The sequence below is a fragment of the Pongo pygmaeus genome, chromosome 7 (assembly GCF_028885625.2).
Source record: "Pongo pygmaeus isolate AG05252 chromosome 7, NHGRI_mPonPyg2-v2.0_pri, whole genome shotgun sequence".
NCBI lineage: Eukaryota > Metazoa > Chordata > Mammalia > Primates > Hominidae > Pongo > Pongo pygmaeus.
The window spans coordinates 53327159-53341996 of record NC_072380.2 but is presented as its reverse complement, the minus strand read 5'-3'; positions in this window follow the sequence as shown (position 1 = coordinate 53341996).

Genomic DNA, 14838 nt, shown 5'->3' with positions numbered 1-14838 from the left:
TTGAGGGAGCTGCTGTGCCAGACAGAACTGCTCCCGTGTCTAGACACTGGTAGACTCGTTGAAGATCCGCACAGGCAATCCTCCGTGGGGTCAAAGTGGAAGGACTTATTTCTTTAGGGCTCAGTAGTCCGCATCCTGACGCGCACCTTCAGCAGGCCAGGGTGGGGAAAAGGAGGGTGAAAGGGGGTGGCTCAGAGCCCGCTTCTTCAGCTTGGGGGTATCCTGGGAGGAACCGTTGTCCAGTGAGCAGGTCTTCGTCTCCACCAAATTCCCTAGGGGGAAATTTCTGGCAGCCCTTCTTGTTCAGCAGCTTATTGGGGCCAGGTGGACCTCGGCTAGTCACCAGCCGGAAGGCCTTTCTCCATTTCAGTTAGTTTTGCAAGTTGCCTAGGTGACTATTGACCTCATTATCCAGAACAGCAAAGGGACAAGGGGTGAGAAGAGTGGCCGTCTGGGTTTGCAGCATATTGCTGCCTTATAGGAGTTGTGCAGTCATCGGGTGTGTGGAACTCCACCTGGCTGATCGGTGGGAACGCCTCCACAAACTCGCTAAATTCAGTAGCTTTTGCCTTCCAAGATTCATTTGCCCAATGTAGAATACTTTAAACGAACGAGCATGAAGAGTGCTGGGCCGGAAAGTGACGATACGGATGGTAGGGGCTCCTCGGAGTAGAGGAGTAGAGTTTTACTATGATAACTAGGAGGCAAATAACAAGGAGCTGAACGTGATGCATAATAAACGAAGCACACACTCACGAAGCTCCATACCAACTACATTCAAATGGTAATCATGATATTTGGAAATACAACTTAATGGGAAATCATTAAGTAATCTCATCCAACTTTCTTTAGTGGGTCGCAGGGCTACGGAGGGGAAACAGCAATGGTTCTGGTACCTCCTTAACTTTCTTCCATTCAATTCACCCAACAAGCCTCCAGAGAAGATATTACTGCTTTGATATTACAAAGGGAAAGACAGGTATGGCATCTCTAAAGAGCACAATGTTCTAGGACTGGGATGACTTGAAATCCACACACACACATTTCTGAGAGAATTTTGCCATAAGGTACCTTACACCTTACTGTAAACTTATTTTACAATAAGTCTTGAACATCATTCCAAGTTACCATTTGGAAGAGTTTCCTCCATTTGGTTTTGTTCTAGCTGCATAGTATTCTTCTGTAAGGATGAACGTACTCTGATTTAGTTAGCCAGCCTCTTACTGATGTACAATTAAGTCGTTTTTAAATCTTTCACTCTTGAAAATCTTGTTTCTCACACATAAGTATTTGTTTCCAATAAATAGTTGAAGTAGAATTGTTGGAGTTCGAGACCAGCCTGGCCAACATGGTGAAAACCCATCTCTCCTAGAAACACAAAATTGGCCGCACATGATGGGACATGCCTTTAATCTCAGCTGAGGCAGGAGAATCACTTCAGCCTGGGAGGCAGAGGTTGTAGTGAGCCGAAATCATGCCACTGCACTCCAGCCTGGGGAACACGAGCGAAACCATATCCCCCCCAAAACAATAATAATAAATGTATATCTATCTATCTATCTATCTATCTATATAGGTACATATATCCAATAGAATCCTATTCAGCCTTGAAAAAGAAAGAAATCTTATCATTAGCAACATGAATGAGCCTAGAGGATGTTCTACTGTGTGAAATAAAGCAAAGGCCAGACACAGTGGCTCAGGCCTGTAATCCCAGGACTTTGGGAGGAGAAGGGAGGAGGAAGAGTTGAGCCCAGGAGTTGGAGATCAACCATCTCTACAAAAAATACAAAAATTAGCCAGGTGTGGTGTTGGACGCCTGTAGTCCTAGCTACTCAGGAGGCTGAAGTGGGAGGATCTCTTGACCCTGGGAGGTGGAGGCCGTGGTGAGCCGTGTTTGTGTCACTGTACTCCAGCCTTGGTGACAGACTCCGACACTGTCTGAAAAAATACATCAATACATCATAAAGTTTTAAAAAGCAAACACAGAAATACAAATACTGCACGATCTCACTTCTATGTGCAATGTAAAAAAGTGGAACTCAGAGTCGTAGAGAGCAGAACGCTGCTTACCCGAGGCAGGGGCCGGGGAGGGATTGGGAGATGTTAGTCTAATGATACAAAATTCCAGATACGAATAGTTCTAGAGATATGTTGAACAGCACGGCAACCACAGTGGGTAACTATGTACTGTATACTTGAAATGTGCTATCAGAGTAGATTTGAAACATGTTCTCATCACCATAAAATCAGTATGTGAGGAAACGAATGTGTTAATTAGCTTGATTTTTGTGTCATTCCACAATGTATACATACATGAAACATCATGTTGTACACCATAAATATATATCATTTTTATTTGTCAATTTAAAACGACAATTCAAATAAATTATAAAAATAAAATGAAATAACGTACACTGCAAAAGACTTTTATCTATTAAATCTCCAGAGAAGAACTCTAAGTTATAAAGGAAAATAAAATTCCAGGAACGGTGAAATCCATCAGAAATGCCCTTCTTCAGCGCTTTCTGAAATTTGTCTGACACACTGGAAATCCAGTTCTTCACTAAGTCAGTGTTCTGGAAGTGTTAGTGTGTGTGTATATACGTGTGCGTGGGCTCACATACACAAATTAAATGAATGGAAATGTAAGCATCCAGATTATCAGTTTAATTTAGTTATCCATACATACACACACACACACACACTCACACACCGAAAACATTGACAAAATCAGCCATTCCACCAAAACTAGCTGCTTAGTGTCTCATCTCTCATTGAAGATTCCAAATAGAAACGTGGATTTAAAGAGGCATGGTGGTTCATTCTCTCTTGGAGCCCTGTTGGAAGTTGACTGACTGATTCAGGCATTGTGTTTGCTCTTGCTTCCCTGGTTCTTTGAATTGGGACGTGAGGGTGTCCATTTTAGATCTTTCCTGCTTTCTCTTGTGGGCATTTAATGCTACGTTTCCCTCTACACACTGCTTTCAATGTATCCCAGAGATTCTGGTATGTTGTGTCTTTGTTCTCATTGGTTTCAAAGAACATCTTTATTCTGTCTTCATTTCGCTATGTACCCAGTAGTCACTCAGGAGCAGATTGCTCCGTTTCCGTGTAGTTGAGCGGTTTTGAGTGAGTTTCTTCATCCTGAGGTCCAGTTTGACTGCCCTGGGGTCTGAGAGACAGTTGGTTGTAATTTCTGTTCTTTTGCATTTGCGGAGGAGTGCTTTCCTTCCAACTATGTGGTCAGTTTTGGAATAAGTGTGATGTGGTGCTGAGAAGAATGTATATTCTGTTGATTTGGGGTGGAGAGTTAATGTAGATGTCTATTCGGTCTGCTTGGTGCAGAGCTAAGTTCAGTTCCTGGATATCCTTTTCAACTTTCTGTCTCGTTGATCTGTTTCATGTTGACGGTGGGGTGTTAAAATCTCCCATTGCTATTGTGTGGGTGTCTAATTATCTTCTGATGACACTTGAAAGATCAAGAAGTAGAAGCGCAAAAAAGTTATGCGTCCAATATGACAAAGCTAGTCAGTGGTGGAATTGGAATGGGAACCCAGATGTCTAACTCCAGAGCCTAAGGGCTTGAGCCACCTCACAGTGGTGCCTCTAGAGAAAACCAGGTAAGCGCACATTCAAAAGCAAAGGACTTTGAGTTGTTTTTAGCTTTTTTTTTATTTTTAATTTTTAACTTCATACAGACATTTATTCTGCGCCTGCCCCGGGGGCGGGGGAAAAATCGGGTGGGGGAGGGGAGGTTCAGACAGCCCCACAGAAGGGGAAGAGGCCCAAGAACGAAGACGATCAGGAGGCTGGTGGGCCTGGGGGCTGGCCTTGTTGTCAGAGGCCGGGGAAGTCCAGGTGGGCTGGGGGAGGCTAGTGGTGGAAGGCCAGAGGTCTGGGAGGGGCAGAGGGATGGGCACAGGCGCCAGGGGCGGCGGCAGGGTCTCCGGGGACTGGGAGTGGCGGCTGGGGCCTCGGGGAGCCCATTGGTGGAAGGACAGAGGTCTGGGAGGGGCAGAGGGATGGGGACAGGGACGACGGCCCGCGGCAGGGACTCCGGGGGACTGGGAGTCCGGGGTCGGGGTTAGTCTTGGCTTTTGGCCCTCTCCTGCCGCCGGCTGCTCCAGTTTCTTTCGCTTTGCGGCGAGGTGGACAGGGCTAGCTCTCGGGATCGATGGCAGTTTGGGAAGAGGCCTGGGGCTCAGGACAGGCCAGGGCGGCGGGAGAGGCGGACCGGTGGCGTGGCTGGATCTGGGCGCGCTGTCGAACCTTCCACATCGCCAGCTGCAGGCAGGCGTTTGCGTCCTCGCTGGAGTTGTGGCCGTCCTGGCTGTCCTGGATGATCTGTCCCAGGTAGTCGGCCGCGAGATTCCTGAGGGAACGCTTGTAGGGGAAACCCAGGTAGTGCGGGAAGAGCACGGCCGTGTCCACCACGGTGCTGTGGATCAGCTTGAGGGCCAGCAGATCGCTCTCCAGGCTGTGCCCGATGAGGATGGTTTGGGCGCTGAAAAAGCTCAGCAGGATGGCTTGGACTTCGGGCAACGTGACGCTCGTCTTGGCGACGTCGGCCTCGGTCACTCCGGAAAACCTGGTGTTGTAGTCCACGATCTCGTTGTCGGGCTTGACGAAGGTGTCGTACACCACTTGCATGTCGGCGTCCACCACGGTGACGCGGGTCAGCTCCAGGCCATGCGTGGTGTAGCACATCTCACAGTCCAAGGCGTAGATTCCTGGATAAGCGTCTGTGGAAAACTCTTTCTTGAAGGTCTTCACGAAGCCATGGAGGCTCTCCTTGCGGCCGTCCCGCACGTGCTGCTTCGCCACCTGGCAGCCCACTGAGCCAGGAGCAGCTGCACAGCAGGTGTACTGGCTAACCCGGCCTCCAGCCACTTGGCTGGAGCGGACCCGCCCCCAGTGATAATAACACAACTGGTCGCGTAGACAGCGGCCCGAGGAGGACACCAGGTAGTCGGTGCCACAACGGCAGCAGACCCTGCAGGAGGAGTCGCCGGGCCCCTTCCCCTGGCCAGTGAAGAGGACGGCGCCTCCGGGCCGCTCGGGGTGCGGGAAGGGGTAGCCGTTCTCCTTGAGCTGGTCCTGGGTGAGCAGGAACTCCTGGAGGCGGCTGTACAGGGCGGCCCTGCTGAGGCCCGGCATGGAGCTGGGGGTCAGGCCCTTCAGTCTCTTGAGGGTGTTCAGGACCACATTCAGGTACATGTTCTTGTTGGGGCTGCAGTCGTAGGCCACCTTCTCCTCGTTCAGCGCCTTCTCCTCGGCCTCCTGCTGGGAGGCGCAGAACTTGAGACACTCTTTGGTGAACAGTTGGAGATAGCCTCGGCGGATGACGGTGGGGACTTGGCAGCGAGACCTTCGGAGGATAATGGGTTTCTTCCAAGTCGGTAAGGATGGACGACGGACGATTCGCTTAGAGCTGAGTGTGGTGGAGGTCTTGCATGCCCTCCCCCGTCTGTTGCGACCAGTCTTCCGTGGCTGTGTGCCGACCCTGGAGCCATTGGAGCGTTGGCTGCTGCCGGCCACCCGGGTTCTCTTGGCATCGGTGCGACCTGCGACCAAGCAGGGGCTGGGAAAGTGGGCGATCCTCTTCCTCTCCCTGGGGGCTGAGATGCGGACTCCACAGGGCCTCTCTGTCAGCCTTGGGGCGGCTGGCAAGCAGCAGGCCGACCCCCTCTGCGCGGGGAAGTACCACGCCTCCGTCGCCATCTTGGGCCACGCTGGGGGCACCGCCGGACCCCTATTCTGGGGCTCCGCCCGGATGTCCACGAGTGCTGAGGCCTGGTTGTGCATCTGGGGCAAGCAGAGCCCGAAGCTCTGGGCAGGCTGATGAGAGGGCAGTGGGAATTCTGGAGCCTCGAGGGCCGCCTCCTCGGCCACCTTCTTGGCTTCTGGGTATGCAGGAGGGAACCAGCAGGGAGCTGTGGCTCGCAACATCTTGCTGCCTTCGGGAACACCGACCTGGCTCTGCTCCACTCCCAAATGGCGGCTTGCCTCGTGGGGCGCCTCCTCGGCCACCTTCTTAGCTTCTGGGTATGCAGGTGGGAACCAGCAGGGAGCTGTGGCTCGCAACATCTTGCTGCCTTCGGGAGCACCGGCCTGGCTCTGCTCCTCTCCCAACTGGCGGCTTGCCTCGAGGGCCGCCTCCTCGGCCACCTTCTTGGCTTCTGGGCATGCAGGTGGGAACCAGCAGGGAGCTGTGGCTCGCAACATCTTGCTGCCTTCGGGAACACCGACCTGGCTCTGCTCCTCTCCCAAATGGCGGCTTGCCTCGTGGGCCGCCTCCTCGGCCACCTTCTTAGCTTCTGGGTATGCAGGTGGGAACCAGCAGGGAGCTGTGGCTCGCAACATCTTGCTGCCTTCGGGAGCACCGGCCTGGCTCTGCTCCTCTCCCAACTGGCGGCTTCAATGAGTGGCGCGGCCGCCCCGCCTCACCTTTATACAGGCACAGGGCAGAGTGGGTGGGACTTCCCCTTCATTGGATTGGTGCTTCAGTCTAGTCACACTGAACCTCATCTTCCACGAGACTTCAGCTTGGGGATTCCTCAGGGGGTCCGCCCATGGAATCAACTGGAATTCCCGGTTGCCAACCTTGGAGCTAGGTTCCTTTTCTTAAGTTAATTGACTGTCCCTGCACAGCAGTCCTATAATAGCGAGTGGAATTGGGCTACCTAGGATTAAATTAAGGTTCAGGGAGGTTGGTCAGCTTGCTGGGCCCACACAGCAACCCATGGAGCCAGGACTGGGCCAGCAGTCTGCCGCATGCTGGAGGGCATGCCTCTCTCTGGGGCTGCCTTTCCCTGCTCTGTGCACTCCTCCACTGTGGGCAAACTGAAGACAGGAAGTGGACCGCATCCACTTCTCTCCCAGGATTTGGGCAATATTCAGTACAGGGGGTCTTCCGAAAGTTCATAGAAAATGTACATGGTGAGAAATCTATGCATGGATTTCAATTCGTTTTCACTAAAATAAACATGTACTAACTTCTTACAACCTTTCTGAACTGGATCTCATTGGAGGCACTAAGAAGGATGAGACATCCACTGAAAAGGCCTCCTATCAGTGCAACTTGAATTCCGCTAAAATTGCAGCAAGAGCAAACATCCAATTGACGGTGAAGCTTGGGTGGAAGAATGAAGAAATCATTGATGTTTGAAGAAAAGCTTCTAAGGACACTAGCCCAAAGAAATCAACTCTTTACGGAGGTATGGCTTGTTTCAAGAAGAGATGAGAAGATGTGGAAGATGAATCCTGCAGTGGCTGTGAAAACCATTGTGCCCAGATCAGCTGCAGTGAGGACGAGAGCTATCAGTGGAAATTTTCAACAGGAGGGATCACGATCCTGGGGCACCTGTTTGACAAATTGTAACCGGAATTTGGAACATGGCTTTGCCAATATGATCCTGAAGACAAAGCGTCATCAAAGCGATGGCTACCAAGAGATGGCAGTGGTCCAGTCAAAGGAAAAGGAGGGCAGACCAAAGGCAACATCATGGCATCAGTGTTATGGGACGCTCAAGGCATTTTGCATGTTGACTTTCTGAAGAGCCAAACATCTGCTTATTAGGAGAGTGTTTTGCGAAACTTAGACAAAGCTTTGGTAGAAACATGCTCGGAAAGTCTCACTCGAGTCCTTTTTGACCACATCAATGCTCTGCTCATTCCTCTCGTCAAACAAGGGCCATTTTGTCAGTTTCAATGGGCAATCCTTAGGAATTCACCTTCCAGGCTGGTTTCGTTCCTTCCAACTTCTTTTTGTTTCCTCATGAGAAAAAGTCTCCTTGCCTTGCTTGGAAAGATGAGAGAAAGTCTCGTTGCCTTGCTTGGAAAGATGAGAGATGAGATCCTCCTCTTGTCTCCCAGGACAGAATGGTCAGACTTGAGTTTCCTTTCTCCTCACTCTTGTCTTCCTTGAGGGAGCTGCTGTGCCAGACAGAACTGCTCCCGTGTCTAGACACTGGTAGACTCGTTGAAGATCCGCGCAGGCAATCCTCCGTGGGGTCAAAGTGGAAGGACTTATTTCTTTAGGGCTCAGTAGTCCGCATCCTGACGCGCACCTTCAGCAGGCCAGGGTGGGGAAAAGGAGGGTGAAAGGGGGTGGCTCAGAGCCCGCTTCTTCAGCTTGGGGGTATCCTGGGAGGAACCGTTGTCCAGTGAGCAGGTCTTCGTCTCCACCAAATTCCCTAGGGGGAAATTTCTGGCAGCCCTTCTTGTTCAGCAGCTTATTGGGGCCAGGTGGACCTCGGCTAGTCACCAGCCGGAAGGCCTTTCTCCATTTCAGTTAGTTTTGCAAGTTGCCTAGGTGACTATTGACCTCATTATCCAGAACAGCAAAGGGACGAGGGGTGAGAAGAGTGGCCGTCTGGGTTTGCAGCATATTGCTGCCTTATAGGAGTTGTGCAGTCATCGGGTGTGTGGAACTCCACCTGGCTGATCGGTGGGAACGCCTCCACAAACTCGCTAAATTCAGTAGCTTTTGCCTTCCAAGATTCATTTGCCCAATGTAGAATGCTTTAAACGAACGAGCATGAAGAGTGCTGGGCCGGAAAGTGACGATACGGATGGTAGGGGCTCCTCGGAGTAGAGGAGTAGAGTTTTACTATGATAACTAGGAGGCAAATAACAAGGAGCTGAACGTGATGCATAATAAACGAAGCACACACTCACGAAGCTCCATACCAACTACATTCAAATGGTAATCATGATATTTGGAAATACAACTTAATGGGAAATCATTAAGTAATCTCATCCAACTTTCTTTAGTGGGTGGCAGGGCTACGGAGGGGAAACAGCAATGGTTCTGGTACCTCCTTAACTTTCTTCCATTCAATTCACCCAACAAGCCTCCAGAGAAGATATTACTGCTTTGATATTACAAAGGGAAAGACAGGTATGGCATCTCTAAAGAGCACAATGTTCTAGGACTGGGATGACTTGAAATCCACACACACACATTTCTGAGAGAATTTTGCCATAAGGTACCTTACACCTTACTGTAAACTTATTTTACAATAAGTCTTGAACATCATTCCAAGTTACCATTTGGAAGAGTTTCCTCCATTTGGTTTTGTTCTAGCTGCATAGTATTCTTCTGTAAGGATGAACGTACTCTGATTTAGTTAGCCAGCCTCTTACTGATGTACAATTAAGTCGTTTTTAAATCTTTCACTCTTGAAAATCTTGTTTCTCACACATAAATATTTGTATCCAATAAATAGTTGAAGTAGAATTGTTGGAGTTCGAGACCAGCCTGGCCAACATGGTGAAAACCCATCTCTCCTAGAAACACAAAATTGGCCGCACATGATGGGACATGCCTTTAATCTCAGCTGAGGCAGGAGAATCACTTCAGCCTGGGAGGCAGAGGTTGTAGTGAGCCGAAATCATGCCACTGCACTCCAGCCTGGGGAACACGAGCGAAACCATATCCCCCCCAAAACAATAATAATAAATGTCTATCTATCTATCTCTCTATCTATATAGGTACATATATCCAATAGAATCCTATTCAGCCTTGAAAAAGAAAGAAATCTTATCATTAGCAACATGAATGAGCCTAGAGGATGTTCTACTGTGTGAAATAAAGCAAAGGCCAGACACAGTGGCTCAGGCCTGTAATCCCAGGACTTTGGGAGGAGAAGGGAGGAGGAAGAGTTGAGCCCAGGAGTTGGAGATCAACCATCTCTACAAAAAATACAAAAATTAGCCAGGTGTGGTGTTGGACGCCTGTAGTCCTAGCTACTCAGGAGGCTGAAGTGGGAGGATCTCTTGACCCCGGGAGGTGGAGGCCGTGGTGAGCCGTGTTTGTGTCACTGTACTCCAGCCTTGGTGACAGACTCCGACACTGTCTGAAAAAATACATCAATACATCATAAAGTTTTAAAAAGCAAACACAGAAATACAAATACTGCACGATCTCACTTCTATGTGCAATGTAAAAAAGTGGAACTCAGAGTCGTAGAGAGCAGAACGCTGCTTACCCGAGGCAGGGGCCGGGGAGGGATTGGGAGATGTTAGTCTAATGATACAAAATTTCAGATACGAATAGTTCTAGAGATATGTTGAACAGCACGGCAACCACAGTGGGTAACTATGTACTGTATACTTGAAATGTGCTATCAGAGTAGATTTGAAACATGTTCTCATCACCATAAAATCAGTATGTGAGGAAACGAATGTGTTAATTAGCTTGATTTTTGTGTCATTCCACAATGTATACATATATGAAACATCATGTTGTACACCATAAATATATATCATTTTTATTTGTCAATTTAAAATGACAATTTAAATAAATTATAAAAATAAAATGAAATAACGTACACTGCAAAAGACTTTTATCTATTAAATCTCCAGAGAAGAACTCTAAGTTATAAAGGAAAATAAAATTCCAGGAACGGTGAAATCCATCAGAAATGCCCTTCTTCAGCGCTTTCTGAAATTTGTCTGACACACTGGAAATCCAGTTCTTCACTAAGTCAGTGTTCTGGAAGTGTTAGTGTGTGTGTATATACGTGTGCGTGGGCTCACATACACAAATTAAATGAATGGAAATGTAAGCATCCAGATTATCAGTTTAATTTAGTTATCCATACATACACACACACACACACACTCACACACCGAAAACATTGACAAAATCAGCCATTCCACCAAAACTAGCTGCTTAGTGTCTCATCTCTCATTGAAGATTCCAAATAGAAACGTGGATTTAAAGAGGCATGGTGGTTCATTCTCTCTTGGAGCCCTGTTGGAAGTTGACTGACTGATTCAGGCATTGTGTTTGCTCTTGCTTCCCTGGTTCTTTGAATTGGGACGTGAGGGTGTCCATTTTAGATCTTTCCTGCTTTCTCTTGTGGGCATTTAATGCTACGTTTCCCTCTACACACTGCTTTCAATGTATCCCAGAGATTCTGGTATGTTGTGTCTTTGTTCTCATTGGTTTCAAAGAACATCTTTATTCTGTCTTCATTTCGCTATGTACCCAGTAGTCACTCAGGAGCAGATTGCTCCGTTTCCGTGTAGTTGAGCGGTTTTGAGTGAGTTTCTTCATCCTGAGGTCCAGTTTGACTGCCCTGGGGTCTGAGAGACAGTTGGTTGTAATTTCTGTTCTTTTGCATTTGCGGAGGAGTGCTTTCCTTCCAACTATGTGGTCAGTTTTGGAATAAGTGTGATGTGGTGCTGAGAAGAATGTATATTCTGTTGATTTGGGGTGGAGAGTTAATGTAGATGTCTATTCGGTCTGCTTGGTGCAGAGCTAAGTTCAGTTCCTGGATATCCTTTTCAACTTTCTGTCTCGTTGATCTGTTTCATGTTGACGGTGGGGTGTTAAAATCTCCCATTGCTATTGTGTGGGTGTCTAATTATCTTCTGATGACACTTGAAAGATCAAGAAGTAGAAGCGCAAAAAAGTTATGCGTCCAATATGACAAAGCTAGTCAGTGGTGGAATTGGAATGGGAACCCAGATGTCTAACTCCAGAGCCTAAGGGCTTGAGCCACCTCACAGTGGTGCCTCTAGAGAAAACCAGGTAAGCGCACATTCAAAAGCAAAGGACTTTCAGTTGTTTTTAGCTTTTTTTTTATTTTTAATTTTTAACTTCATACAGACATTTATTCTGCGCCTGCCCCGGGGGCGGGGGAAAAATCGGGTGGGGGAGGGGAGGTTCAGACAGCCCCACAGAAGGGGAAGAGGCCCAAGAACGAAGACGATCAGGAGGCTGGTGGGCCTGGGGGCTGGCCTTGTTGTCAGAGGCCGGGGAAGTCCAGGTGGGCTGGGGGAGGCTAGTGGTGGAAGGCCAGAGGTCTGGGAGGGGCAGAGGGATGGGCACAGGCGCCAGGGGCGGCGGCAGGGTCTCCGGGGACTGGGAGTGGCGGCTGGGGCCTCGGGGAGCCCATTGGTGGAAGGACAGAGGTCTGGGAGGGGCAGAGGGATGGGGACAGGGACGACGGCCCGCGGCAGGGACTCCGGGGGACTGGGAGTCCGGGGTCGGGGTTAGTCTTGGCTTTTGGCCCTCTCCTGCCGCCGGCTGCTCCAGTTTCTTTCGCTTTGCGGCGAGGTGGACAGGGCTAGCTCTCGGGATCGATGGCAGTTTGGGAAGAGGCCTGGGGCTCAGGACAGGCCAGGGCGGCGGGAGAGGCGGACCGGTGGCGTGGCTGGATCTGGGCGCGCTGTCGAACCTTCCACATCGCCAGCTGCAGGCAGGCGTTTGCGTCCTCGCTGGAGTTGTGGCCGTCCTGGCTGTCCTGGATGATCTGTCCCAGGTAGTCGGCCGCGAGATTCCTGAGGGAACGCTTGTAGGGGAAACCCAGGTAGTGCGGGAAGAGCACGGCCGTGTCCACCACGGTGCTGTGGATCAGCTTGAGGGCCAGCAGATCGCTCTCCAGGCTGTGCCCGATGAGGATGGTTTGGGCGCTGAAAAAGCTCAGCAGGATGGCTTGGACTTCGGGCAACGTGACGCTCGTCTTGGCGACGTCGGCCTCGGTCACTCCGGAAAACCTGGTGTTGTAGTCCACGATCTCGTTGTCGGGCTTGACGAAGGTGTCGTACACCACTTGCATGTCGGCGTCCACCACGGTGACGCGGGTCAGCTCCAGGCCATGCGTGGTGTAGCACATCTCACAGTCCAAGGCGTAGATTCCTGGATAAGCGTCTGTGGAAAACTCTTTCTTGAAGGTCTTCACGAAGCCATGGAGGCTCTCCTTGCGGCCGTCCCGCACGTGCTGCTTCGCCACCTGGCAGCCCACTGAGCCAGGAGCAGCTGCACAGCAGGTGTACTGGCTAACCCGGCCTCCAGCCACTTGGCTGGAGCGGACCCGCCCCCAGTGATAATAACACAACTGGTCGCGTAGACAGCGGCCCGAGGAGGACACCAGGTAGTCGGTGCCACAACGGCAGCAGACCCTGCAGGAGGAGTCGCCGGGCCCCTTCCCCTGGCCAGTGAAGAGGACGGCGCCTCCGGGCCGCTCGGGGTGCGGGAAGGGGTAGCCGTTCTCCTTGAGCTGGTCCTGGGTGAGCAGGAACTCCTGGAGGCGGCTGTACAGGGCGGCCCTGCTGAGGCCCGGCATGGAGCTGGGGGTCAGGCCCTTCAGTCTCTTGAGGGTGTTCAGGACCACATTCAGGTACATGTTCTTGTTGGGGCTGCAGTCGTAGGCCACCTTCTCCTCGTTCAGCGCCTTCTCCTCGGCCTCCTGCTGGGAGGCGCAGAACTTGAGACACTCTTTGGTGAACAGTTGGAGATAGCCTCGGCGGATGACGGTGGGGACTTGGCAGCGAGACCTTCGGAGGATAATGGGTTTCTTCCAAGTCGGTAAGGATGGACGACGGACGATTCGCTTAGAGCTGAGTGTGGTGGAGGTCTTGCATGCCCTCCCCCGTCTGTTGCGACCAGTCTTCCGTGGCTGTGTGCCGACCCTGGAGCCATTGGAGCGTTGGCTGCTGCCGGCCACCCGGGTTCTCTTGGCATCGGTGCGACCTGCGACCAAGCAGGGGCTGGGAAAGTGGGCGATCCTCTTCCTCTCCCTGGGGGCTGAGATGCGGACTCCACAGGGCCTCTCTGTCAGCCTTGGGGCGGCTGGCAAGCAGCAGGCCGACCCCCTCTGCGCGGGGAAGTACCACGCCTCCGTCGCCATCTTGGGCCACGCTGGGGGCACCGCCGGACCCCTATTCTGGGGCTCCGCCCGGATGTCCACGAGTGCTGAGGCCTGGTTGTGCATCTGGGGCACGCAGAGCCCGAAGCTCTGGGCAGGCTGATGAGAGGGCAGTGGGAATTCTGGAGCCTCGAGGGCCGCCTCCTCGGCCACCTTCTTGGCTTCTGGGTATGCAGGAGGGAACCAGCAGGGAGCTGTGGCTCGCAACATCTTGCTGCCTTCGGGAACACCGACCTGGCTCTGCTCCACTCCCAAATGGCGGCTTGCCTCGTGGGGCGCCTCCTCGGCCACCTTCTTAGCTTCTGGGTATGCAGGTGGGAACCAGCAGGGAGCTGTGGCTCGCAACATCTTGCTGCCTTCGGGAGCACCGGCCTGGCTCTGCTCCTCTCCCAACTGGCGGCTTGCCTCGAGGGCCGCCTCCTCGGCCACCTTCTTGGCTTCTGGGCATGCAGGTGGGAACCAGCAGGGAGCTGTGGCTCGCAACATCTTGCTGCCTTCGGGAACACCGACCTGGCTCTGCTCCTCTCCCAAATGGCGGCTTGCCTCGTGGGCCGCCTCCTCGGCCACCTTCTTAGCTTCTGGGTATGCAGGTGGGAACCAGCAGGGAGCTGTGGCTCGCAACATCTTGCTGCCTTCGGGAGCACCGGCCTGGCTCTGCTCCTCTCCCAACTGGCGGCTTCAATGAGTGGCGCGGCCGCCCCGCCTCACCTTTATACAGGCACAGGGCAGAGTGGGTGGGACTTCCCCTTCATTGGATTGGTGCTTCAGTCTAGTCACACTGAACCTCATCTTCCACGAGACTTCAGCTTGGGGATTCCTCAGGGGGTCCGCCCATGGAATCAACTGGAATTCCCGGTTGCCAACCTTGGAGCCAGGTTCCTTTTCTTAAGTTAATTGACTGTCCCTGCACAGCAGTCCTATAATAGCGAGTGGAATTGGGCTACCTAGGATTAAATTAAGGTTCAGGGAGGTTGGTCAGCTTGCTGGGCCCACACAGCAACCCATGGAGCCAGGACTGGGCCAGCAGTCTGCCGCATGCTGGAGGGCATGCCTCTCTCTGGGGCTGCCTTTCCCTGCTCTGTGCACTCCTCCACTGTGGGCAAACTGAAGACAGGAAGTGGACCGCATCCACTTCTCTCCCAGGATTTGGGCAATATTCAGTACAGGGGGTCTT